Here is a 27,231-nt window from a genome sequence, read left to right as displayed (position 1 = left end):
AATAGTTTTAAAATAGTATGAGACTCTCTCTCTCTTTCTTTTCTTCTCTTCATATATGGAGAAATATTGTACTAAAAAAATTAAGTCCTAGATTTTATTGATCTTTTTATTAAATTATGTATTATTTTTGTGTCTCAAGCTGTTTGCACGTATAATCTTTTTTATCATAAAATTTATATAAAAAAAGTATAAATTTATATATAATAATCTGCAACGTGCAAATTATAATATCACAAAAATATTCTCTGTATGTTCTCGCTTTTAGCAATTAATTTCTTAAATTACTGATTATTAAATATTGAATTTTAATGTTGCATAACAATCTTGTGCAATAATTCAATTTTTGAAAATTATTTGGAATATATGTGTGAAAAGCCTTATTATTTTTTGAAAGTGGAAGTGCAAAATTATTATTCGCATGAAAAATGGCATTTTAAGCGCCGCTTTGGCTAGATCGGGACTCGCGATTGGGGCTCGCTTCAACTTGTAAGTCATTGCCAACAACGTTAGGCATACGAAACTACGAAAGCGGTTATATATGAGCGATGTGCCGAACCACGTTGGATCTAATCCAGCGTGCATGCTGAGGCATACATCAGTGACTGCTAATGTACCGGCGTATGCACATGCCTGCAGTATGGAAACACGTGCACGTATGCATGCGGTAATTCCGATAGCTCCACTTTGGAGGTATCCACGGCTTGTAAACGGATGGAACGATCGGTGCTATCGTTATTAGGACACTCGTGAATCTCAGGTTGTTCGCGATAATCAAATGTTAGGGGAATCGACCCTCTTCGAGCGTCAGACGTTTCCGGTTTCGCATCTTCTCCTCTTTTTATGAATATATTATTTATAATTATATATTAAAAAAATGTTTTTGAGAAAATATTTCAAAAATAGCTATATAAAAGTTAGTATTAAATTTTCCTTATAATTGTACACAGTGATATCATTTGTTCCACAATGTCCGACTTTATTCGAATTACTAATTAATTGAATAATACTTTATCAATTGATTTGTTAATTTCAGAAAATTCAAATGTAATTTAAATTTTCCTATTTGTCAATATAACAACCTTAGTCTAAATAATTTAATTTCTCCAATTTGCTGCAATTCGGTTTAATCGATTATCTAGAAAAACGAAGTCTTTCACAGTGCATCTGGAAATGGGTTTTACGGGTTTCCTTGACAACAGTTTAACGATATTGCGATATCGACAGATGAACGGAAACATCTGGCATCCTAGTGAATATAAGAAATGTTATTGTTTGCGCGCGATAATAATAGAACTCCATATCGTTTGCGTATGGTAAAGAGACATGAAAATACGTGGCCTTATAAGCGAATTGTCACGCTTGCGCTTGGAATATTTACTACCTTTGCTTTCTCGTAAATTGCCTCGGAAAGGTTAACGATCCTCTTCGCTATCTCGCAAAATTGCAAAACTCTTGATATTACTCGTATCATACGAGCTTATGATTTATGTATCTAATTAATATGTTCTTTATTAATTTTATTTTTAATTTTACTTTACTTATACTTATTTATTTTAACATTTCTTTAATATATATTCTTAAATATATATTTTTTGAAATTTTTTTATTTGCCTACAATATAAGTACAATATAATATATTCAAATCCAGTAGGAATAGATCTAATATTGATTGAAATTTAAAATATTTCGTCATATTATATATTATTACTAGAATGATGCGAAATTGGTAAGGTTCTATGGGGTTTGCCTTTTTAAATTAAAAAGAAAGATATTTTTCTTAAACAATTAGTATTAAAATAAATTAATTATACATAATTTTTATATAGAAATAAAAACACTGTCCGTAATAAAAAAAAATATATATAGAATAAATAATAATAATTTGTTTTAATGGAAACTTTTTGATATTATATACTCAAAAATAATTATTTATACTTTTAACAAAAATTTGAGAATTTATAAAATGATACGTAATTTTTGTTTTTTTTTTTCTATTTTGTATGAATAAAAAGTTTATAAATGTAAAACGTATTGTATAGATTAATCTTTTAGATAGATATTTACTTACGATTAATATATATTATACATTTTTTATTTTCAACAATGTTTTAAATAATAGTGATTTCAGAATAATCCAATATAAAAATATTAGATGTAGATATAAAAGAAATTTAGACATATTATATTATATTAGATATGATATATTGAGATATTAATTATCGCTTGAAAAATATAATGTGAAAACAGTGAAATCTTTCAATTATTACATTAGAATATAAATTAGCGGAAAGTATTATTTTTGTTAATATGATATACATATAGTTCTAGAATCAACGCTATCTCCGTAACAATGTTCGCGGATGTTACATTAGCTTCAATGATTTACGGTATGCCATACATCTTACATCTTGTGCTCGCTCAAAGGAGGATCGATGCAAGCGTGCATAACGTCGTCGCGTCGCGTCCGAACAGCGTCGTAAACGAGGCAACTGTTTAACTGCAAGACGTGAGTTGTATGTCTTGTGTTGTGCAACATACTTGCAGTCAAAGTGAGTCATTATTGGACACTTTGTCCCACACGACGAGAAATCCATGAAACTTTGCTCAGGTAATCGTTCCCGCCGTGGAAAGTTCGCGCTTCTAGCGAATACGTCTTACTATCGGCGTCTGGATTTCTTTATTTTTGCTGCGCTGCCGCGAAGTTGAGGATTCGTTATTGATGCATAAACTTGACGGAAGTTTACTCCGCGCTTATGACGGAGCATAAATGAACTGAGGCATGGTTGTGCAGTGCCTCATTATTTAAGTCTTATAATTAAATTTTCACGATTGATTAAGTATATAAATATAAATAGAAAAAAAATATCTTTTTCTCCAAGAAAATAAGATCTGAAGAAGTACAGAGCGAATTGGAAAAGCGTAACCGAACAGAGAAGATAATTTCTCATGGAAAAAGTCGAAAGTGTAGAATAACTTGAAACTTTCCTTTCGAGAAAATTGATTTTACAAATTGGAAAATTGATAACATACTTATGTTTGCTTAAGCTTGAGTAATCTCTAACAATTTTGCGTTATATGTTATCGAATTTATCTTGCGAAAAGCCATTGAAAAATATATAAAAAGTACAATATTTTTTCTATAGAACGAATAATTTAACTTGATATTGTAAATCTAATCTTCTTTAGTGTATCTGTATCTGTAATTTAAATTATTTAAAAATGTTTTTTACTAAATAGAATGATTCATTTTTATAATTATGTATTAATAGCTGCTGTCACAAGAATTTGATATACGATGTAAGATTATATAAGCTTAAGAAAAGCTTAAATTTTTTAATTTCAAAGTTTTATATTCTGTGTTAAATTTGGATTATATCATCGATTAAAGAATATATTCTTAATGATTGTACAACAAAGTATTGTGCGATATTAATAGTCTTTGTCATATTAGGAGAACTAGCGAGAATTAGGAGAACTAGTGAGACGTAAGAGAATTATTTTTGGAAACGCAGCGCACGAATAATCCTTCAGTGTCAATGGATAATGATGATGCCGGTACTGACCCTCGGATTTATCAGCACGCAAGCAGCGACGGGGCCACTCAGCCACTTTTTGAGATTTTATTTTGCCCGGCCATCTCGGTAAGCTAGATATCGCGTGACGAAACTTATTGGAAAAGTTTTACCCCACTCGCGGGAATTCCGCAGTCGCGGAAGTACGATCGCGAGGATTTGCCGGCTGTTATGGAATATAGCCGGACGGTAAAACACTTGAAATGTACAATGTCGCGGTAATAAAGATGAAGCGTCTCATAATGAAACGTTTCGTACGCATACCGGTCTGCGAAAGTTCGAACCGTCGTCGCGCACCGGTTATTGGAAAAGTTTCTTTTTCGCTGACAAAAACCTCTTAATTCACGGTGATTTCTCATTGGCAAGTGCCAACTTAATAATCCCCCTTCGGCTTATCGGAATTATGATATGAAATAGAACATTAATTCCGGTGTTGTATCAATAAAGAGAATTGAGAATAAAATAAAAAGAGTTTGAAATACGATTGCGACTGTCTGTACTGTTATAACAGTTTCATTATAATCCCTATTATTAATTCTGGTATCACCAACATTTTAATCTTTTTTTATTTTATTACTCATGACAATATTATTTATTATATAATTTAAAAATTTGATATGTTGATATTTTTCACTGCGATATGAAAAATATACGAGAGAGTATGCAGTTTTAATATTTAATATAATACTGCTTTATTTGAAAGATTTGTTGACTGTTACAATTATACATATATAAAAGCAACAGGGAGATATTTTTTTTCATAAAAAAATCGTTTATTCCGTGACGGCTTTTTTTAGTGGAAAATATGTGGAAAATAGAAGCAATTTATCGCTGTTTATCAATCTTGCTCTTAAATAAGTAAAATATTTCGCGGTTGAAATAAGCAGAGCAAATAAAACTTTTATATAAAAGATATTTAGATGAAATAAAGACATCAAGTTGCTCTGATTTAGATAAACGATGAGTTTGACAAATTGCTAGAGATCACGAAAAAATGAAAGAGAGAAATTCTTCGCGAGTGTAAAAAGAGAAAGAAAGAAACCTATGATTATTGCGAGTATTATGAAGGTGGTTTGGACAACGCGAGGATTATTAATGCGTTCGGGCTAGACTTGGCCGGAGGGAAAACGCTAACTGAACTTCAATCGAATTAACATAGTAATGACGCTCGAACCAATTGCGAAACTTTCATTTCAGTCGAGTAACATCCAAAAAAGAAAAAAACGGTCTCTTCGTTTTCTATATCAACGAATACTTTATTGCAGAGTTTTATACACAAACTTCACGATCATTTCAGGTAATGACGTTTAAATACGAACAACGCAAATATGATGGCATATATATATATATATATATATATATATATATATATCTATCATATATATTTAATAGATTAATTTACAAGCTGATGTATGTAGTAAATAATAAATACTTTTTATGTTTAATTTACGATAGATCAAATAAATAATTGTGATCAATCATGATGACAACAATCTTATTGAGAAGAAATATATTTTATGAATAAAAAAAAAGAGATATAAATATATAAGCTTTTTTAAATTGACTTAATATTTACTTAAAAATCTAATAATATTAATAATAAATAATATTAATCAATGTTAAACAATTATCAACGATACTTTTTATAGCATTTCACGTATCTCGATTGGATGATCGCGCTGACTTAGCCAATAAGTAGGTAAAGAAGAATTGGAGATAGTAAAAATATATAGAAATACAATATATATATTGAACGACATCTAATATGGTTGGTTAATGGATTACTATGTGAATCCATTCTAGATACTAATTGATCCGCTAATTAAAGTTAATCACGCAATTAGGTATAATATAACAATCCTGTTGGTCCAATAACAATTTGCTTTTGTGATGAGAATGCAGCTATGTGCCTCTCTTTTTAGTTACGAGATACATCAAGATTATCACGTGGACCCAATATCGCTTTTTTTTCTAAAAATGGTAAACGCTTCATAAACAGAAAACAAGTCTTTTACGAACTATCACAGCTTTACTATCTGCGGTGTACAATATATAGTGGCATCAAGCTAATGTTCTGTATTAAACGAGCTTATATACACGATAAAAATAGTTTACGCGCGAAAAAAAATTTATTAAACGTGTTGCACAGGATTCTTTATCGTTTTGTAAAAGTGCCTTTGAAAAACTATCATGCTCTACTATTCGAAAAGAGTTTATAAATTACACTATGATATGAATTAGAATTATAATTTAATCCCTTTTATAAACTATATATTGAATTTTATATCGAATAAATGTAATTAAATACCACCAGAACATAAATAATACATTTAAACAGATTACGTGCAATTAAAATCCCTGAGCAGTTAAATTTTACTGCGTATCATAATTGCTACATAATAGCGAATTAAAATCGGTTACTCCATATTAGAGAAATCAATACTTTAATAACAATATGTATACGTTAAGCAAATATGATAATTAATTTGGCCAATGGCTTATTAATTGGCTTACCAATCTGTTTTCACTTAAATCTTTATTTTCTCTAACATAAGCATATTTACAATATAGACACGTGTTGGATAATATGAAGTATAGACAATATGGAAACGTTTCTGCGCTATTCACATATTGAACAGTGAGAATTAATTATTAAGTTAAACATTGAAGTTCTTGGTGATTAAGTATATATTGGTAAATTATTATAAATCCCGGAAATCGGTAACAATATCCTTATTAATAGCTTGCTTACATACACTATTTATAATTAACAGCTACGTTCCTGTATGACTCGTAACTTTGCTTAATTAAATGGCTTTTGCAAACCACCACACCACAGTCGGCCACAATGAAAATTCCGCTTACATACATACATATATGTAATATGTATAATAAGTACACACACATATATACAGGGTCTACCAAAAGTGTGGAAACCCCTAAATATCTCGGAAAATATACGTTTTACAGAAAAGTGTTTCCAACAAAAGTTGTAGGGTTTAAGAAGATCTATATACTGATTCTATCAGTTTGACCTTGGATGGCGTCGTCAAGGTCAGGTCAAGGTCACATTGACTTTTTTAAATGACACCCCCTACATTTGATTGCATATTCTTATAGCTTAATTCAAGAGCTTTCCAAAACACTATAATAATGTTCATTTTTATTAAGTACTTTGCGAGTTATGAGGGTTGAAATAATTTCTTAATTTTACATAAACCATAAAATATCTAGTAAACCATTCATTTTTCGATTATTTTACCTTCATACTTTTATGTACAAATTAATGAGAGGAATCAATTGGTGTAAAGAAAACACATAGTTGTTTCTAAGAAAAAATATGTAATTTGCAATTAACAATTCCATATTTTTTCTTAAAAACAACTGTATGTTTTCTTTACACCAATTGATTCCTTTCATTATTTTGTACATAAAAGTATGAAGGTAAGATAATCGAAAAATGAATGGTTTACTAGATATTTTATGGTTTATGTAAAATTAAGAAATTATTTCAACCCTCATAACTCGCAAAGTACTTAATAAAAATGAACATTATTATAGTGTTTTGGAAAGCTCTTGAATTAAGCTATAAGAATATGCAATCAAATGTAGGGGGTGTCATTTAAAAAAGTCAATGTGACCTTGACCTGACCTTGACGACGCCATCCAAGGTCAAACTGATAGAATCAGTATATAGATCTTCTTAAACCCTACAACTTTTGTTGGAAACACTTTTCTGTAAAACGTATATTTTCCGAGATATTTAGGGGTTTCCACACTTTTGGTAGACCCTGTATAATAAATATACATTTCTTAGAGCATCAGAAATATTCCTTCAATATCGTAGTAAAAAAATTCAGGAAAAAAATTCATTCTGTTTTTGTAGCTTAATTGTTGAATCACATATTGTGACATATTTTCAATCAAAGGCAAAAATTTGTATATGCTGTAAATTATATATATTACTTTTCGACAAATTTATATTATTTAATTCTTCTTATAAATAAAATAATAATTAAAGAAATTGAAATAAAATTGCTCACGGAGGATTAATTGCTAAGATTTATTCGAAAATAATTACACATTGCAATCATTAAAATGTATTTATCATTCTCACGTGTTTTATACGCTTTTTTTTATCTTCAATATGTATGATTTTTTAAAAATTCTCTTTATCGCGCGTGAAAGATTGAGAGACGATCTCGCGTAATAAAGAAAACTCTAAACGCGGTTGTTTCATGTGACAATGGCTGCTCGAAGTGTCAAAGAGTGATCACTTTATAGTGAAAAATCGCCGCTACATCGCCAGTTTTTGCCTGTATTCACGCGATAAAAGATAAAAGATAAAAATTATTCAAATCCTGAATGGGCTTTGTTATATCCTCTGGTGGAACACTGTTGTTGTGCGCACTCTTAGAAATCCGTTATTGACGCGCGACGCGCGCGCGAAACACGATCGTCGCTGCCATTTCTTCTTTCATCCTCATTATCCTTCGCTCGCATAATTTACATCGCGATTTATTTAATCCGCATTAACGAGGGTATTATTAATCGTGCTGGCACAGCGCCACCGTTTACCGCTCGGCATGTTTTCCTGCCGACGTGTAAATCCTCTCAGCTCATCCGCGGCTCTCGGTATAGCGCAGAAGGGTGGGAAACAATGGAAATGCATGAGCGATTTTTCGCGGTAACGCTAGGCAAGCGCTCGCAGGATTTGTGACACTAAAAGGATTTCATTGATATTAAATGACCGCTATACTCGCATTTATTACAGCGTGCACTTTTCGCGCGCTGCGTCAGCTAAAAATGGTCCGCCATTAATAATTCGCTCGAGTCTGTGCGTGAATGAATATGTATCTTTTAACTCTCTTTCTCCCTCTCTGCTATATTTATTATAAATATATATATATATATATATAAACAAAAGAAAATATATATATATATATATATATATATATATATATATTTCTTTGATACTAATTTAATTTGTGCAATTAGTTCTTGCACTTTTTCTAGGTGTTTCTTTTCTCGAGTATTTCGCTTTCACGACGTGCGACAAAAATATCCACCTTTGGAAATTATGAGCGAAATTAAAGCAATTTATACTAATTACATTGTCATTGTACATTCTGCGAATTTAATGTCGGGATAATCGTACGGTAATACTACTTTTCATTACTTGAGAAGTCACTGTTTAAGAAGCATCTGTTAAATTAAATCTTTATAATCTTAATTAATTAAATTAAATTAAATAAGAAAAGAGAGTAATAAATAAATTTATTATTCATATTAAATTTGATCATTTATTTGAATTAAAGCAATATAAACTCATATAAGCGGATATATATGTTTTTATTTCTTTCTCTTTCATACGGTTAATTTTTATATTTGCAAGTATTTATTTTCGTTATTGTTTTGCTTTCTTGACATTTGATAAGAATATGCAATTTCAAAAATTATATTTGTAAAATTAAAACGATTTATTATAATTTTAAATTATACAGCATTGCTGCAATTAAATATCGAAATAATTATGTGATAATACTCCTTTACTATTTACTATTTTTGACAATTAAATATGTATTTGCGCGAGTTTGCTTTTAATAAAAAAATTATCCAAAAAGATTATTATCTCCATCCATGTTTATTATTTATCAATAACGGTTTATTGTTGCGGTTTGTGAGCTCGAAAGCGAAATAGTCAAGCGAGTTAGACTTTAAAGCCGCTCTTAAAACTTTATTTCCTTCGTATAGATCGAATATAGAAAGCGTGATGAGAAAAAAATTCCTCGTGGCGGTGTAGCGTGACGCACGTAGCGATAGATTCTGTAAATTTTCCTGATATCATTACAGAGTTCCCGCTATATATACGAGCATGGAACGTGAGCGTTACGATTTAACGATCACAAGAGGCGCGCGTGTGAAGCGGGAGAGAAAGTTGCCTCTCAAAACTTTCAACGAAAGTCGACAGCAACTCTATCGCCGTCTATCTGTCCATTTGTCGTTTACACTATATACGTCGTTATACTACCTGAAACATAGAAACGCTCCGTTATTGCATAGTGGTTTTGAAGCCGAATTTAACGGGAGAGATCTCGAGTCGCGTCGTTTAGCCGAAAATCGGATCTGTCCTAGTTTCGAGTTTGAATTCTGGGCCACGTATCGCGGCTTTCCGATTTTAATCTTCAGTCGGAATATACAAAGAAATAGCGAGATTTTCAAAGCCTTTGAATATAGCGTGAATGATTATAAATTGACAAGGAACAATTAATTAATTAATCAATATGATCGAGAGAGGAAAATATAATAAATTTTTATTAATATTATCCAAAGATGTGATGGCCGATTAAATGAACTAAAATCCTTTAATTTTTAAAAAGATTAATTATATATTTCTATATTGCTGACATAATTGTTCAAATTTAAATGTAATGTTAAAATTTTTAATTTTATTGAATATATTGTAAAAATTTTTAATTTTAAATAAATTCGAGCGGTTCTTTCTTTAAAAAGCTTCGAAGCTATTTGTTTTATAATTATTTTATAATTATAACAGACTATAATAATAACATTTCATTTTTGTCGTATTTGAAGTATAATTACATGTTGATATGAAAATCAATATCAGAATGAAAACATGTTCTTTTAATGACAGAATAAGAGCGACCCATGGCGCCATTATTCCGACAGTAGATGAAATTAGAAGCGGTTGCCGTCTCGGAGCAAATTCCGAGACGGGATTCCTTAGAGAGGTACCCTCCTGTAGTTGTGTTACCACATAAATTCGTGTTCTAAGGTGGGTGTATTTCTGGCTGTTGATGTGTGAGAGAAGCGTAAAAGTCGGAGCTATAGACGATACGACTCGCGAAATCCGTTCGAATCTCGCGATGATTTCCAACGAGAATCTCGCACCGTTTTCTGGAATTCTTGGCACATTCCTTAGAATTTCGCCATTATTTCGCTGTAATATACATATATATGTATAAAATACACGACGGGCAAATTCGCTTCTTCGAGATGAAGAATTGTTCCTCGCGGCAAGAAAGCTGGACGTCCCGACGACATGCTGCCGGCGGTTTATCGGAACGGAAATCTCCGGATAGAGTCGTTTCTTCGAGTCTCCGGATGTTGAAACTTTGATCGCTCGCGGCTTTGTATAAACTACGCAAAGTTCGCGAACCGCGTAGAGCGCAGCGTAGATATGAGCGGTGCATTTTGAGTTAAACGTAATGCGGAAAGTTAGGATGCGAGACGGATTTAAGTGCAGAGCACGCTGAGACGGATGAAAGAGGGGGAAAAGATTTTTCCCTCGTATAATGAGACAAGAGGGTCCCGAAGGGAGTGCGTAATTAGACGCGTACGTGATATTTAACTCTGGATGAGGCTGAACATTCGAATAAATATAATAAAATAAATAAATTTTGAAGGAATTAATCTTTCTTAATACTTAAGTGCACTCAAGAGCTTGTTAATTTCATAATATTGTAACTAACATAGATATAATACACAAAAGAATTAAAGAATATTTTTTAAATATGAAAAAATAAGAAAATGTGGAAAATAACTAATAATAAATAAATCAACCCATTACATATATACGAACATACATACAAATCGGATTCCAAGTCTTTTTATTTTCGATTTTAATTTGCAATCTAACGTCTCTATTTTTAAATGGTGAGATTATCCTCTTCTGAAACTATATATATTTTAGTAAAACTAAATATAAAAAATTTCGTATGTACGTAAATGTTAACTTTATCATTGGATTGATCGAGAACCAATTTTATCTCATATGTTTTCAGACGAAAACTATTAAAAAATCACTTTCACATTTTTATGTAATAAATTGTGTTGATCTTGTTGTTGTGTAATAAGTTATTTTGAATATCCTCCCTGCCCTCGATGCAGCTGTCTATTCTGCGCGAGATTTCATTTTAGAATGCCGCGACTACGAAAACAGACAGAATTCTTCAAAAATGAAAATATTGGAAAACCATTTGAAACGAAAATCCATATTTCAAGATGAGATTTGGAGATGGAACTGTTTTGATAAAGTAATGTTTGATGAATCTACCTTGACACAATAGTAAATATATACATTTTTGTATGCTATTAATATAACTAACTGTGATTTATCTATAGATAATTAATTATAATCTCAATATATAACAGCAATACGTTATTTACGTAGCAGTTATTTTAATATAATATTAATTTTGAATACTTTTATTGCTGTATGAATATACATAAAAATGTCATATGCTTTTAGTAATTTATAAAAAATGTAGTTACAGATAACAGATACGTACAGTTTTAGAGAAAAAAATGTTTCAATTATAATAAAAGTTTATTGTGTATGTTTATATAACATGTATTACATAAAAAAATTTCTCTAAAATAGATGTACCGAAAATAGAAACAATTGAAAGATAATCAGAAAAAAATACATCATTATTCTTTATTCGATGATTATTTTTTTCGTAGTTTTATGGAGAAAGAAAAATATTTTAATATTAATTAGAAAATATTCTATCGCCTTGCATGAAATTATGATCACATAGCATACGATTGCTCGATCTAATATCATTCGGTTATTAGCGCTAATGAAAATAGGGAACACTATTAATTTGCTGTCTTTCTCTCCTTCTCTCACAAAAGATCATGCGATACGACGATGCGATCTATTTTAGGAAATTGTACATTTGCATATTAATCATAGCTATTTTCATCGCCGGTCACTCGCTCTTGCATTACGATAACGTTCTAGTCGTGCCGCATGATGTACCTCTTTAATAAAACAAAAAAAAAATGAAGAAAAAAAACCGAGTACGTGGTTAAGAAGTGTTGTAAAGCTGAGAATACCAACTCGTTCGCTTGCATACTGCATTAATGTCTCCCACGCGTTTAGCCTTTCATCGATCAAGCCACGTTGCAGTTTCGCGTGACGATGTCCTCTGCTTCAAAGGATCCTTTGCCAAAATGCGGTTACCAGTTTCATCAAAACTTCGCTCCCCTTCTCGCCGTCACGTAGCCGTGATAATCGTAACCACAGTCGGCGTTTCATAGCACGGAGACATTGTATCTTATCCCCTCTGGAAGACGCGCATGTCATCTTTAACATCGTACATTTTAATAAAGCCTTCTTTCGCGCAAGCGTTAATAAACGCGCGCATGTTTTATAGGCGCCCCGCATACATGAGAAGAGCCGCATGATTAATTTTGCGTCAGGCGAAACCTCCGAAAATTGTTAATTAACGATTGCGAGGTAGCCAGCAACGAGCGAGAGAATTTCGCGTGTAAAGATAGCGTCAAACATTATTATACACTCGTTATAGTTTAACATTCGTGATAATTGCAGTTGTCATATCAGTTACTTGTGCTATTTAGCTACGAAAGACTAAAATTCAATTATAATATCGTTCGAGTTAGTTTCAAAGTATGACATTTTCTACATTTTCTTTTTCGAGCATGTCAAACGTGAGACAGATTCGTGCAAAAATCTGACATTTATCAAATATGATTTTCTTTATTAATAATGCATATAATGAATAAAACATCGTGTCTAGTCGTTTATGTTCTTATGGAAATTTCTCTGACAATATACGATAAGAGATAATAATAACTAATATGTAACATTTTTAATTCAAATAATAAATTCGATATCAGAACAAGAGCCATTATTCTGACGTAAAGTCTTCGTATATTTTTTAATCACTGTCGTAAATAATTCTGATATCAAAATAAGGCTATATTTTGCTAATTCTCTCCAAATACGTCAATCCGCGGGGAGAGCCGACCCCGAAAGGCCGATCCTTAATTCTGATAAACTAGAAAGCAGGCCGGGTCGACCGGGGGTCGTTCTTTCGGATGGTGCCGGGGTTCGTTAATAAATTTGTGTTTACGGTGTCTAGCGTGTTACAGCTCTAGCGTGGGTTATTTTTACCTCAACGTGCATTTTCGTGGCCGTGCAATCCTCTGTCACGAGCATAAATATTCCGTCGCCGGCGTCGGAATAGTAGAGCTATAATCTCGACATCATTTGCAATCTCGGTAAACGAAATAGTGGGCTCAGCGGAGTTTAATCAAGCTACTAACAATAAATGACACTTTTCGACCTACTCTACCTTTTTACCTTGATTTTTTTTACTTGTGAGTGTTTTGAAAAGAGGGATATTACTTTCATTAATTAATTTTAATTTATTTTTAATATATGTATACATTAGGAATTAACACATAAATATATTATTTATCTCATTAGAATTAGTTAATAAAAGTAATATATATATGTATAAGCGATATTAATTTAAATAAAAATAATATACATATAAGCAATATTAATTTAAATGTACATAATCATATACCAATAATTCATTCATTAGTGATATTTTCAAAAGCGAAAGTTTAATCGTATTGATAGATAGGTTGGCGGAAGTTGATGGTGTAAATTTATATAGTAGGCCAAGTGCCTCAGCGATATCGCAAAGTTTAAGAAGCTTAACTCGTATCAGTTTTAAAAGTTACTTTGGTTAGAAGCCTGTAAGTTATATTCTTGGATGATGAGTCCATGTTCTTTTTCCTCACTTACACAGTAAGATGGTCAATATGTGTCTTTACGTGAATGTGTTGTATGTATAAAAAAATTTTTTACGAAAGAATAATAAACCTAAAACATAGAAAGATATGTAAAGATAAATTTTTCTAGTTGAATAATTTAAATTTGTGTTAATATGTTTGTATATTTTAGCGCGTATACAATACGGACGGCCAAATCGCGCGTGTAATTAGGAAAACGTGTAATTATTAAATTGAGTTATCAATACACAACCTTCCTCCCTCCTCTTCTCCTTCCTTTTCCCGTATTTAATTAGCCGAAATCGATCGGCGTCATAACAGGAGGTTGTGCAATATTACGTCCCATTAACGACACTCAACGTACCGTCCAAATTTAATTATGAGTCGTAAGGCATAATTTTGCAGTTATCGCAATACGGTGTCTCGCGCTCTATCGAGCATACCAAGCCGCGATAATTTCGTTTGAACGAGGTAGAAGATCCCAAAATTTAGCAATCGCGAATTTCGACATTACCGAGTCCTACGGCAATCGTTCGCATTGTGACCGGATAAATGCTCGACGTCTGTCGTGAGCCACTACCTGCCGACTGGTAGGACTTCGAATTACAATGGAATAGCACGGGAGAACGTTTGGGGACAGCCAGACACGCGACACGGTTGCTCGATTGATCCATGCACCGTACGGCGAAGTGCTCGTGTCAGACATCTCTTTGTGTGTCGTACACTTGCAAATCGTACGAAAACTGTCGATTCCTCCGATAACGTTCAGCACACGTTCAACTAATAGTTTCGATATATTATATAAAAATTATACATGTATTATATATGTTGAATATATATATTATGCATATAATTTAAATGTTAAGTTACTGTACATTTAGCGTAAATAAAACAACGTGAATTTAAATAATAGATTTTTTAGCAATATATTATTTAATTTTATGCATTTAATATTTAATAATTTTAATATTTAATATTTATTATTTAATATTTTTATATTATTTAAAATTCACAATCAAGATGGAGAAAAGTTAGTCAAAAAATGTAAAAAAGAACTGTTTTCAAGATCCAAGGTACAGAATCTGGAATCAAGTTAATCTTAGACAAAGATAAACACTCATGTCATAACTTTTTAGAGACATGTTTGACACATTAATAAAGGAGAAAATATATGCATATATTTCTTTATTTTGTATTTTTTTAATATTTATATTTTTTTATTTACATATTATTATAGGTAACATAATTGTGCAGTTGAAGATAATATGGTATGTGTTTCAAAAAGCTCTACGTCTCTTCGATTGATAAATGTTCAAAGTTGGTCGTTTGGGGAACGATCAACTTCGTTTTGTTTCGCAAGGATAGGGACGTAAGAAAGAATGACGTCTATCTGACAACTGCACCGCGGATCAAAACTATCGATCAAAGCTAAGCAGATGAAATTTTTCATCGATGGCGTTTTTGCTCCTACGATGAGCATAAAATAACCCATCTTATGTAAGAAGCGATGGAAAAAGGAAGAATGATATTTACCCTTCATTTTTCATTTACAATCTTTTTTGACTGAAAAATTAATACTTGCATTAAACAAAATTTTATTTGTGTTTTGACGCTCGATGAGATTTTACGAAAAATTTTTGTGAACTATTCTGAAACTATTGGAAAGTCACTGAAAGTACGATAACGGATAGAAATAGTTTCTATTGTAATGCGATTAGATAGATAGTTTGCGTACCAAAGTTCCGTCGACTTGAGTATCAAGCAGTAAAACAATTCGGGCGAGCATCTCTTAAGCGCACCTTAACTCATATAAAATAGGTAATTTGATGATACTATTGTTAAAGTTTGTTGCACCCATCTCACCTGCTCCAACCAATACACTTTCAATCTTGACTAACTTAAGATCATAGTTTACAACATTTGCATTATGCATAAAGATAAATCCGATTTAATTAAAGAGAAATATCGAACAAATTGTATATACGTATGAATATTATTCTTTTTACATTCTTTAAAATTTATATAATTTGTATACTTTATATATTAATATATAAAGAATATATTAATACGTAAAGAAAAAGATGTATACAAATTTATTATGTTTATTACGTGTCAGTCACGGCTTATTTTAAAATTCAATCGGGTCTTCTAAAAATACGTGATTGATGATCTCATTCCCGTGGGAGAGAGTGAGTTTAAATCCCCAACGTCCCATGGAAAAAATTGATCAGTTGGCGGAATAATCCGTTGGATTATGCGCGACGTATCGTCGACTACGGGAAAGAACTAAATTGGCCATTAGTATCACTGACACAACACTGTCGCTGTCGACTCTCGCGAACGTCTTCGAGTCGATCCGACACTTTGATTTAGAAACTCACGCCGCCTGAACTTTCCCATTAACCGGTTAATTTGAATCCGTCCCGCGCCGCGGCACATGACTAACGATCGAGCTCATTGATCTCGGTCTTGATGCATCGCGCCGTAAATGCACGAGGATGGTACGACCTAGAAAAGAAGCGATGGCATTTGCCCTTTTCCCTCTTTCGACTTGACGACATTCGGGAACTTTGAGAATTCTCTTTCGTAGCTGTGTTGACTTTTAATTAGCGCTTGTTGATCTCTTATTATCAATTATTAGCGACTACCTTTTTCTGTCGAACTATTCCTATTCGCGTTTCTGACTGAAAAACACCGAAATTGCTTCCGGCATATATTTATAAGCTCAATCATCATCAATTGTTCGTCCAAATAACGCTGAATAACTATTTATTATTACGAATATTTTTGGCAAAAATTCGATGGTAAATTTATTACGTTTGTTTGCAAGATAGCTAATAATAAATAGTATATCATAATTAGATAATTACCGAATTATATTTATATAATAATGTAGGGGAGTTTGCACGTGTTGACAGTCATTGGAATATTTAATTTATAAATTTTTGATCGCGACTACGTGTTTGTTGAAAAAAATTATCTAAATTAATTTCAGTGATAAAATGACAATGCATATGCATGCAAATATTCACACATTTAAATGTGCAAACATTAAATTGTTACATAAGCACTTTAATAATTGCTGCTAAATAATGTACTAAATATAATATGAATATAACATAAAATGTACTGTTAAATTCAACGCGGTGAAACTAAAATATTATAAATTGCTGAAAAAAAGATTTGTAAACATTAGCATTCACAAATTTTCATTCTTGCAAGTTTAACAGTAATTCAATAGTAACTGATATCTTTGATATTAAAGATTCGTTAATATATAGGAACGGTAAGAATAAATCTATTTTCTCTGATCGTAAAATTGCGAGATAAGGCACATGAATCAGTTGAATAACATAAGGCACATGTGAGTTCGAGATTGGGCTCTGAAAACACGCGCTACGAAGGTGGCGTGATAATGAATTCGATCATCGTGAAGAATTTCAATGAGGAAGCGTACCGAAGGTAGATCAGCCATGCAAGGAAGAAGCAGAGATAGATAAACAGAGAAAGAGAGAGAAAGGGAGAGAGAGAGAGAGAGAGAATGAGACTAACGTAAAAGAACTTTTCAATCTCTCTTCGTGGTTTCTCAAAGAGTGAAAGGATTTCGTAAGTCGTACGATTCGGTTTTATGTTCTTCTTTGGAGCCCAATGTTTCTGCTCCTCCCTTTTCCCTTCGCATGCCGTCCTCTCGGGAGAACTGCAAAGCTTTGCTCCATGTCACGCGAGGATAAGGAGGGTGAATCAGCCCCAGGCACTCACCTTAACGAAAGTAAACGCTCTCATTTTCCAAGTACAAGAAGAACGCCTAAAACAGTCACTATTTAGCTATTTTAAGTTGACTGTAATATGAAAAAGTCATTAAATCGATTCGAAACTTCATAAATCCTTGAAATTTTAGAAGCAGATAATCTCTCATTTGCATCTAATTTCCATAAATTAAAGATAGGGAGAAATAAAATGTAATTATTTTTTTATTATGTACCATAAACTATTAAAACTTTATAATTTTCCTGAGTAAAGACATATAAACGAAGACTACTATCGAAAGAATACATATTTAAAAAAATATGTTTTTATTGTAGTAATTATAAAAAGAACAGATACATATTGTTTGCATAACTTTTCATATTTCACTTTTTTATTGAATTTATTTTTCTGATAAAAATTTTTCATGCTAAATCTCTAATATATTTTTATAATATAATGATATGTCTTTGTGATGGAACTAAATTTAACGGAAATAATCATTAAATATAAGAGACAAATAATAAGTCGAATTCTACGTCGGGCAGCGGATGATTTTATGTACACAATTACTACTTGATTCACTTTATTAAAATCTCGCAATGAGAAATGATCGGGGTTCTTTGATCGAAGAAAGACAGTCGAGAAAAGACAACGTGTCGATTGAAGAGTGAAAATAATAGAGAAAGATGAGAGTAATAATAAAAGGCATCTATTAGTATCTGCAACGAACAAATCAATATCTCGTAAAGATCTTCAAAAAACACGTCAAAAGCGAGAAATTGCTTTACGCGAGATGTTATTCTCTATGATCTCCTAATTGGACGAGAATTGCGACTCGCGAACAAACTTCCGATTTTGAATTATTCCAGAGAATACTAGGCGTATTAAATTCTCCTTTAATCCTGCTCCGTTCTCGAGTAGGAGCATCGATGATGCAGAGTCGCGATTCTCACGGATTGCACGACAAAATATCGACAATAAAACGACCTGCCGTTCATTCTCGTTATCGTGACAAATAATAATCTCGTACCGCAATGTCCGATGTAAACTGAGAAAAAGATCGTTGCAGCGAATATATACCGTACATATCCGACCTTTATCGCTTGCGTTATCGATACACTGCAATCTATAATCAACTGTGAAGAGAAGCACCGTTGCAAGAAATATTAAGGGTCGGTGAAAAAAAGCTCACGCCGGACATTCGAATGGTTCATAAAATACGACGGTTGAATTGGCCCGAATTCTATGACGCGCGCCGGAATGGCGATGTGAAAAATGTTCGGCCGGTGCCGCGCGATCGAAATGAAACGATCGCATTATTACTTGGGTGTGGTAGAAGTTATACGGAGAGCCCCGCTCAGATTCGCCGCAACTTTCCGTCTATGAAGTTTCATCCGCGATCAAATTTTCCGTTTTAACAAATACATCAAGATATAGCTTTTCAATTCTACGATAGTATAATTTCCTTGCTTTAATCAAAGACGAAATTTTCATATGATTTCGTGGCTCTTTATCGTCCAGGATTTCTATTTAATTTTTAATTTTACATCACTTAATGCAATATTAAGAAATTTATAATTTTTGTTATTATAAAAAGAATAAGATGATGACGGTTATTTAATAAGGGATATAATATTTTAACGAGACCGATCATGAAAGCTGCATCTAAGAAGCGCAGTATCGTGCGTAGTTTCATGATTTATTTCGTTTTTTTCTGTTACAAGCTAAAAATATAGATTTAACCGAATATTTATACTGGTAACCTTTTGTTTGCCAACGTACGGTGAAAAATGAAAACTCGTTTTAGTTCATCCCGTAGCACAGCTTTCCTGGCGTACGAAAAGTATTTTCCCGGGACGCGTACGCGTGACATTTTCAAGAAATTACCCCGCGCAATTTTCTATCTTTTGCTCGTATTTTTTACTACCTAGGCGGGAAATGTTTTTGTATTTTGCCAACAAATTTGCGCCGTGACATGCAGTGATATAATGCCAGCTTTATTCAACATAGGGTCAGTCCGGTCTGCTCATTCTACTCACATTAAATGCACCTCTAAACAGAAATACAATTCTCAATTCTTTCTCTTTTCTACAAATGTAAAACACAAATTAGACCCGTTAATTGAATCGTTAATTGTTATATGAAATTTAGCAAAGAATGGCGATTTAAAAATGTTAATTATTTCAACTTTGCCTTTAGCAAATATTTAATTGAAATAATTAACATTCTTTGCTAAATTTCATATAACAATTAAAAATCCTTTAATACATTTCATAAAAAATCATTATCTGTTATAAAAACAATTTATAATATTTAACGATAAATTATCTTTTTGTACCGTATAATCTCAAATTGAAGTTCTGAAGAAAAGGAATTACTTTAATTTAGACGAGCAAGAGAGTTATTCTCGATTCATTCCAGAAGAGTGATTAGAGAAGCTTTTCCATTCGCTTGTGTAACTTGAAAAGGAAATAGTACGACTCTGAAAATAGTTAAAAAGAAAATTTGACATCTCAAGAATACGATGACCAAAATGGAAGAATTTTTAAGACACACTAATCGGAAGAGGTGCTATCGCGACGCAAATGGACAGGGGATATAAATGGAGATTGACAGGGCAACGGGATGGGCAGGTATATATTTTAGGACACAAGGGCGCGAGAGAGGTGAGAAAAGAGAGAGTGGCGGTTTCCTCGTCAAAAAAGATGAAGTCAACGCGGTTTAGCGAAAGAGGGGGAGGGGGGAGCGGCGGAATAGGGGGAGTAGCTGCACGAGCCGAGGGAGACTCGATCGGGGATGCGAGAGAGCGGGGGTGCGTTCTTTAAGGTAGGGGGCATGCGCGGTGTCCGGGGGTGCAGAGCGGTTCTCGGAGGTTAGTCGCCCGCCAACATCACGACGTGTCGCTCGCGCCTCGCGAACGTTGGATTTACACGCATTCGTTTTCCTCACCCTCTTTCACCCTCGCCGACAGGTACTCGATTCGTCGGCGGCCGATCAGTGATCCGATATCGATCGATAGGGAAACCGTCGATCTCCGACCCCTTTCCGGCAGTGGATTTCGCGAATCGCACGGATAATTCCGAATTTGCCGATCGGGTTTCACGTAGCAGCATTTAATATACAACGACACCCACCCCCGCATTTTGGGAGTGCGACAGTGCATTAAAAGTGCTCCGATCGACGTTGGGATGTGGGCCGCGCGATCGCGAATGAATGACGATTGAATGGCGATTTGTTCGCCAAGACGTCTTTCGCCTCTGCGTCCGCTTAAAGTGAACGTTTCCGCGCTCGCGATCGATGGAACGGATCGAAACTGATCGCGAGATGATGATAGAATAAACGCGCGTGCCGTTTATGATTCGGATCAGCGGTGCTGCGTCCTCGACGAAAGGAGCTGTGAGATACGTATCCTGCAACGGGGACATAGACCGGAAGTGACTGCATTGTGCGTGTCGCCGTCATTGCGGTAAACGGCGCGTAAAAGTGCGCGTAACCACCGAGTCACACGAGATATCCGGGTTTTTCCGGATCTATTGTGCCGCGAGGAGGATTTCCCCTGGGAGGATCCGGCGGAGATTCCGGAGGACCGCACTGCATTCGCAGCGAGATTTAGATGCGATTCTGGCACTCCCTCGTCCTAAGAAGTTCGTACGCAGTGTCCTTAAAGTGTAGTTCCGACATCCGTAAGTGAAATCCATATGTTTTTTTTCATATCGGTGTGGGTGCGCGAATGTATCGTTCAATATTTTATGTGAAGTGATAAGGTATACGGGATGCCCCGAGAAAACGTGTCAGTCTTGTTAGAGGGATCTAATCCTTGAATCATTTACAACGGAATTATCCAGGATGGATATTATTAGCCATTTTAACCCATACTTTTTTATTAAAGCTTTTTAACAAAGTTTCATTTATAAATAATATTGCTCCGCAATATTTTTATCGTGAAGCAAATTGAATTTTTTAAAAATGCAATAGTTAGAGAAGTACGTTCGTCCACGTAAACCGATTAAACGGAAGAAGGACTAAGACGAAAAATTTTCTAATTCTTTAAATAAACGTACGAAGAAAGTTTACATATGTTTTACTTACTGTAAAATTACAAATTTAAATTAAATTAAAAATTTCATGTGCATTATATAAAAACTTAAACGATGCATTTAAAATTGATTGAATAAAACTCAAGGATATTAATAAATTAATTATAATATTATAATATTATTTATATTGTTTATAATTATATTATTAGAGTGTTTTCTATCTTCTTACAGTTTATAATCATTCTATTTTATAATTATAAAGTAAATTTAATTAACATTTTAATACAATTTTACTTAAATAATTTAATTAAATCTCTTTGAATTCGACAAAATATTACTCATTTATATATATTGTAAGACTGTAATGAAACATGTTCAGTGATGAATTAATAATTAACGAAGAGAGTGCAATTGACGTTGTTTCAAATATCGTGCTAATCGTGTAATGAGCGTACATGTGCATGAGGGATTAACGACGCGTATGCTTAAAATGGCACATAGTAATAGTGACACTATAATTTTGGCAGCATTTTAGTTATAATAATAACAGTAGCAATCGTCGTCGAAAAGCCGGCCGATCGAGTATACGCATTATTTCGTTATTATCGCTTACAGACAATGAACAATAATATTTATATGCGAGAGCCCCTACGCAAAATTTTCTCTTGATTTTTTAATTGGATTTTACGCCGTTTTCACCGAAAGCGACGATGATGAGAGAGAGAATGGGGATTTCGATTTGCACTCTAGACGAAAAACGTAATACAATTTATCAGCGATGCCACGCGAATTTTGGTGCCGAATATGCAATCGACTGTACACGCTGAATATGCAATGCGTTCTCCAACTTATATCTCTGGCGGAAGGAATTTTATTGGACGGTAGCTCACGGACGCTTTTGCACTGTTAGGTAATAAAAATGCTCAAAGCTAATCGATTATCCTATCGGGCCGAGTTTAGGGTCTCGTTTTTAAGCTTTTAAAGTTTAGTTTGGAGTTTACTTACGGACTTTTTGCGTACGGGATACGCTCCTGAAATTATATCAACTGTGCGCAGAGAGGAACGTAGAATATTCAGGACGGGACAATATAAAACTTTACTCGGTGATGTTTATTATAAGAAATGTTTTATCTATTTAAATACGTGAGACATTTTAGTTTAACTATCAGCGTGAATAAAGCGCATTTGACAGTTCAAGTATCTTATTTCTAATTTCATTTATTTAGGAAATAATAATCAATGCATACATAATTATTGTGCATACATGTTTATTTTTTTAGCTCTCTCACATATACACACACACACACACACACACACACGTACGTGCGCGTGCATATATGTATATTTAAAAAATACTAATATTAATCTCTCTTGTAGTCGATATTACACGAGTGAACTGTATAAAAAAATATTGTTTATAAAAACTAAAAAAAATAACTTTATAAAAAAAATCTTTAACGTACACATACATACATACGTTTGAAAAAAAAAAGATACTTTATATATACAGTTTGAAATTCGCGAAACACTGGAAATAGATTGGTGTGCGAATGACACGGGATCATGACTATTGTCACAATCGCGACACGCGTATAGAGTTTCGGCTATCGTGAACACACGAAATAGACGATAGTAAACTATTCATCTTCATTCACGAGGCATAATTTCACGAAGTGCCGCCAATCGATCGCCATCCACCGTTCTATTTCGGATTTATGCTCGTACCGGAGAAAGCCGATAGATATTTCCCGATACAAAGAGAATACGGAAAGAAGAAAGGGAGAAAGAAAGGAAGTTAGGTATAAATCCGTTCGGTGCGATGCTGTAATGAATCGTCCCGCTGGGCGTCGCGGATTCATCAGCGACGTGGAGCAGACTTGTTAAAACGAGTAATTAACAGGCGACCATTATCGGCTTGTTGTGTGGCACTCTGGGATGTCAGCGATTCTTCAGTGAAACACTATTCAATCACTCGCATTACGCGCTTTATTCGTTATCTTTTCTATCGTGAAATAAATCAATTTGAATTCTACGGATATTTCCACGGATAGCGCACGGATTAATATTCAGAAAAACATGCTCATTTATAAAATCGGTAGAGTTTAACGAGTACAAATAGTATATAAATTCATAAGAGAGATTAGCTTAGCTTCAATAGAATTTTATCTTTCTATGGATATTTTATTATTGCTATGAGCGAAAAAATTGTCATTCATATGTTTCTATTTATTTGAAAAGTCGATGAAACGAAGGGATTTGTGAATGTACGGAATGAATACCTTCAGAAAGCCATTAATGATTTAATTATTCTCGAAATGAATATAGCGTGCTAATGGAAAATCTCAATTTATTAATTTTATTCTTTTCTTTTCTTTTTGATATTTGATGAAAAATAAATTAGTTATCTATTATTTGAAACAAAGTGCGTTAAGTATCTTCATTTTCGCATAAAATTTTTTAGAAGTTCTTAAATAATGACAAAAATATTTTTGTTAATCTTGGTAGAACCAGCGATAAACTTCTTACAAAATAAAAATTTCGTATGACGGTATATTTCAGGACTGCATTAAATTACATATGAAGAGGCAAATATAAAGAAAAAAGCACAGTTCCCTCTCTCTTTTTTTTTCTCTCTCTCTCTCTGTCTCTTATTTTCATAAGACATAGTATATTTAAATTGCTAAGAATAATAGAGCATATAATTTTAGCTCTAATTTGCCCTATGTTCAAGGTGTACTTTACATTTTCAGAAAAGTCTCAGGCTAGTGAGAAACGTTTCTGGCTATGCTTTGATGTGTAATGCAACTGTGCAAATTGAATTAATAATACTGCAAACCTACGTAGGATCACGATTTAGTTATTTCGCAAGTTTCGCAGATCCGATGACAATTTGTGAGAACGGATAACGTGGGGAACAATTAATTACTTTGATTATAATTATTCGTGCGTTATGCAAATCGCTTAGAGAAGTCGATGCACGACCAATAATCGGTCACTTCGCTAATTGCTCTTCGATTTGTTAGTGGTTTTAATGCATGAAATAGTAGGAACGTAAAACTCAACTGGATTCGCTATTAAGTGTGAACATCAAGTGAATAATCATAGAAAATATAATCGTCACTCTATAACTGTCAAACATCAAGACACATAAATTTTGATACTTGATAATTTGATTAATTTATATATTTAATTTGTATTACAATTTAATAATTATTCGATTAAAATATTTGATTAAAAATTATGTATATGTATGTCTGTTATATTTAAATATAACAGCTACATCACGCGCGCGTTCATACTATGTATCTAAATATTAAACATACATTATAAATATAATTAAATGTGATTCTGTTTATTATATTTTATTTTATAACACACTATTTTTATTTATAAATTTATAACACACAATTATTATCTCTATATATTAAAAATATATTAATTTACTGAAAACAGAGACTTTTCAGGCAGATTTCTACAGATTATTTATAGATTAAAAAGATTTTGTTAAATATTTTATCATTGACATAAAAAAAGAATCATTTTAATTCATTCCAAAAATTTATCGACTGTTTGACACGTCATTAACAACTTATAATAAATATCTTTTTATGCCCGATTTGACGTTTGCAAAATTGTTTTCATGATGATTTTTTCCATAATTACGATGTAAAGAAATTCTTAAAAATTATAAACAATAATTAGTAGCAAGTAATTTTTACATGGTTACAGCGACATTTTATAATTCCGTTTTGATCCCTTTATGGTTAATCGATCATCCGCTATAAGCTACTAATCCCATTCAATATATATATATCGTTTTCCGCGATTATAATTCAAAGCATTATCGAATCGCTGAGCGAGTAACTTACGGTATGACAGCTAAGGTAATGCAAAATGAGGAGATGATCGATTAAGCTATTTTCAAGTTCCTGATATGCGCGCGCGCTTGGCAATTCAAATTGCGCGAGACTGATGCCGTGTTTCGTTCCCGAAGTGCCAGGATATTCGATGATGATCGACTGTGCTCTGCCATTTTCCGCCTTTTTTTATTAATTCTCGTATGTATGTGTCCCTGTGTCTGCGTTCGTGCGCGCGCATATGTAACAAATCGCTATATATTTCCCGACCGAATTAAAGAATCTATCCATTCTTCTTACTCAACATAAATGCGATCCGTAAGAATTGCCTGTCATAAAAAATTCCATTTCACTGGCACGAGAAGAGCAGTAATGGCATACCAACTCCCGTCCGCGATTTCTTTTTTTTCTCCTTAACATTGTGATGAGACGGATAAATTGCAAGGAACAAGAATGTCCATTTTTATGCGACTTGCCCGCCATTTCGAGGATCGTAAGATCACGAGAAGAATGTATGTCAGTCTTATTGATGTAACACGCGATAAATGAACAGCGTTTTATTTATAAAACATGCACGATGGAACTTTGGCATTTTATTGTTCCGCATAAAAGTAGAGATAAAATAAAATTGTCAGCAACAAGAACAATAATTATACTTTTACATACACTCGTTAACACTATTTTTTATAATAGATAACTAATTTAATACATGCATATGCATATATATACACACATGTACAACGTGTATCATACGTTTGCGAATATACCGACAATGTAAACGGGATGAAAAGTTATCAAAATGAAAAAGAATTCACTTTTTTACATCATAAAAATAAATTTACCGCACAGTTTGCAAATTTATTTGCTTTATGAAAAATCCATAAATTTTGTATCATCGAGATAAATCATGTTTCCTACCGCTTGTTTACTGAATATTTGTAGCTAATTAATAAAGTAACATTTGATATTAAACAGCGAATGTAATTCAAAGTTACAAACTATATATGCATATCAAAATTGTCATGTGCACTATAAGCGATTTCTCGCAATTTCGATCCTCGATACATATCGTGCCCGTATTTGACATTGAAATGAAAGTCAGCAAAGTCGCCAGTTCCAATAAAGTAGAGCAGGGATTGAGCTTCAAACAACATTGCGTCGATGAGAGTGCCGTGTATGTCGTATACTAAATTCCTAAACACACAACAGAATTCCATTGGGAAGCGAACGATAAAAATTACAACACACGCTGGAACATGGTACGACAAAAGTTTGCCGCGTGGATGTATTAAAATTATATTTGATGTTTGCAATCCTTTAGAGAAAAATGATCAAGAATAATGGTTTACTCGTTTACACATTTATGCAGTAGTTGAACGAAAGACTATTTGTTATCTTTTACAATTTTTAAAATATGAAAATATGATTTTATTTGACGTAAAT

At 32.9% G+C, this 27,231-nt stretch overlaps 1 protein-coding gene across 2 annotated transcripts in view; it reads left to right on the top strand.

Moving 5' to 3' along the window:
* LOC105254435 (igLON family member 5) overlaps nucleotides 1–27,231 on the top strand; it is a 186,668-nt gene that overhangs the window by 93,065 nt on the left and 66,372 nt on the right. The window contains exon 1 of one of the 2 annotated variants that reach the window (XM_011263110.3): nucleotides 20,777–21,577. The exons of the other annotated variant lie outside the window; for it this stretch is intronic. The gene's annotated coding sequence lies outside the window, so the exon portion shown is untranslated. Of the gene's footprint in view, nucleotides 1–20,776; nucleotides 21,578–27,231 lie in introns of those variants that run through there. 2 annotated transcript variants of the gene reach the window in all.

This window comes from Camponotus floridanus, unplaced genomic scaffold (genome assembly GCF_003227725.1).
Source record: "Camponotus floridanus strain SB8 unplaced genomic scaffold, Cflo_v7.5 scaffold42, whole genome shotgun sequence".
NCBI classification, from domain to species: Eukaryota; Metazoa; Arthropoda; class Insecta; order Hymenoptera; family Formicidae; genus Camponotus; species Camponotus floridanus.
The sequence above is the reverse complement of the archived record's forward strand: the minus strand, read 5'-3'. Positions and strand labels throughout refer to the sequence as shown.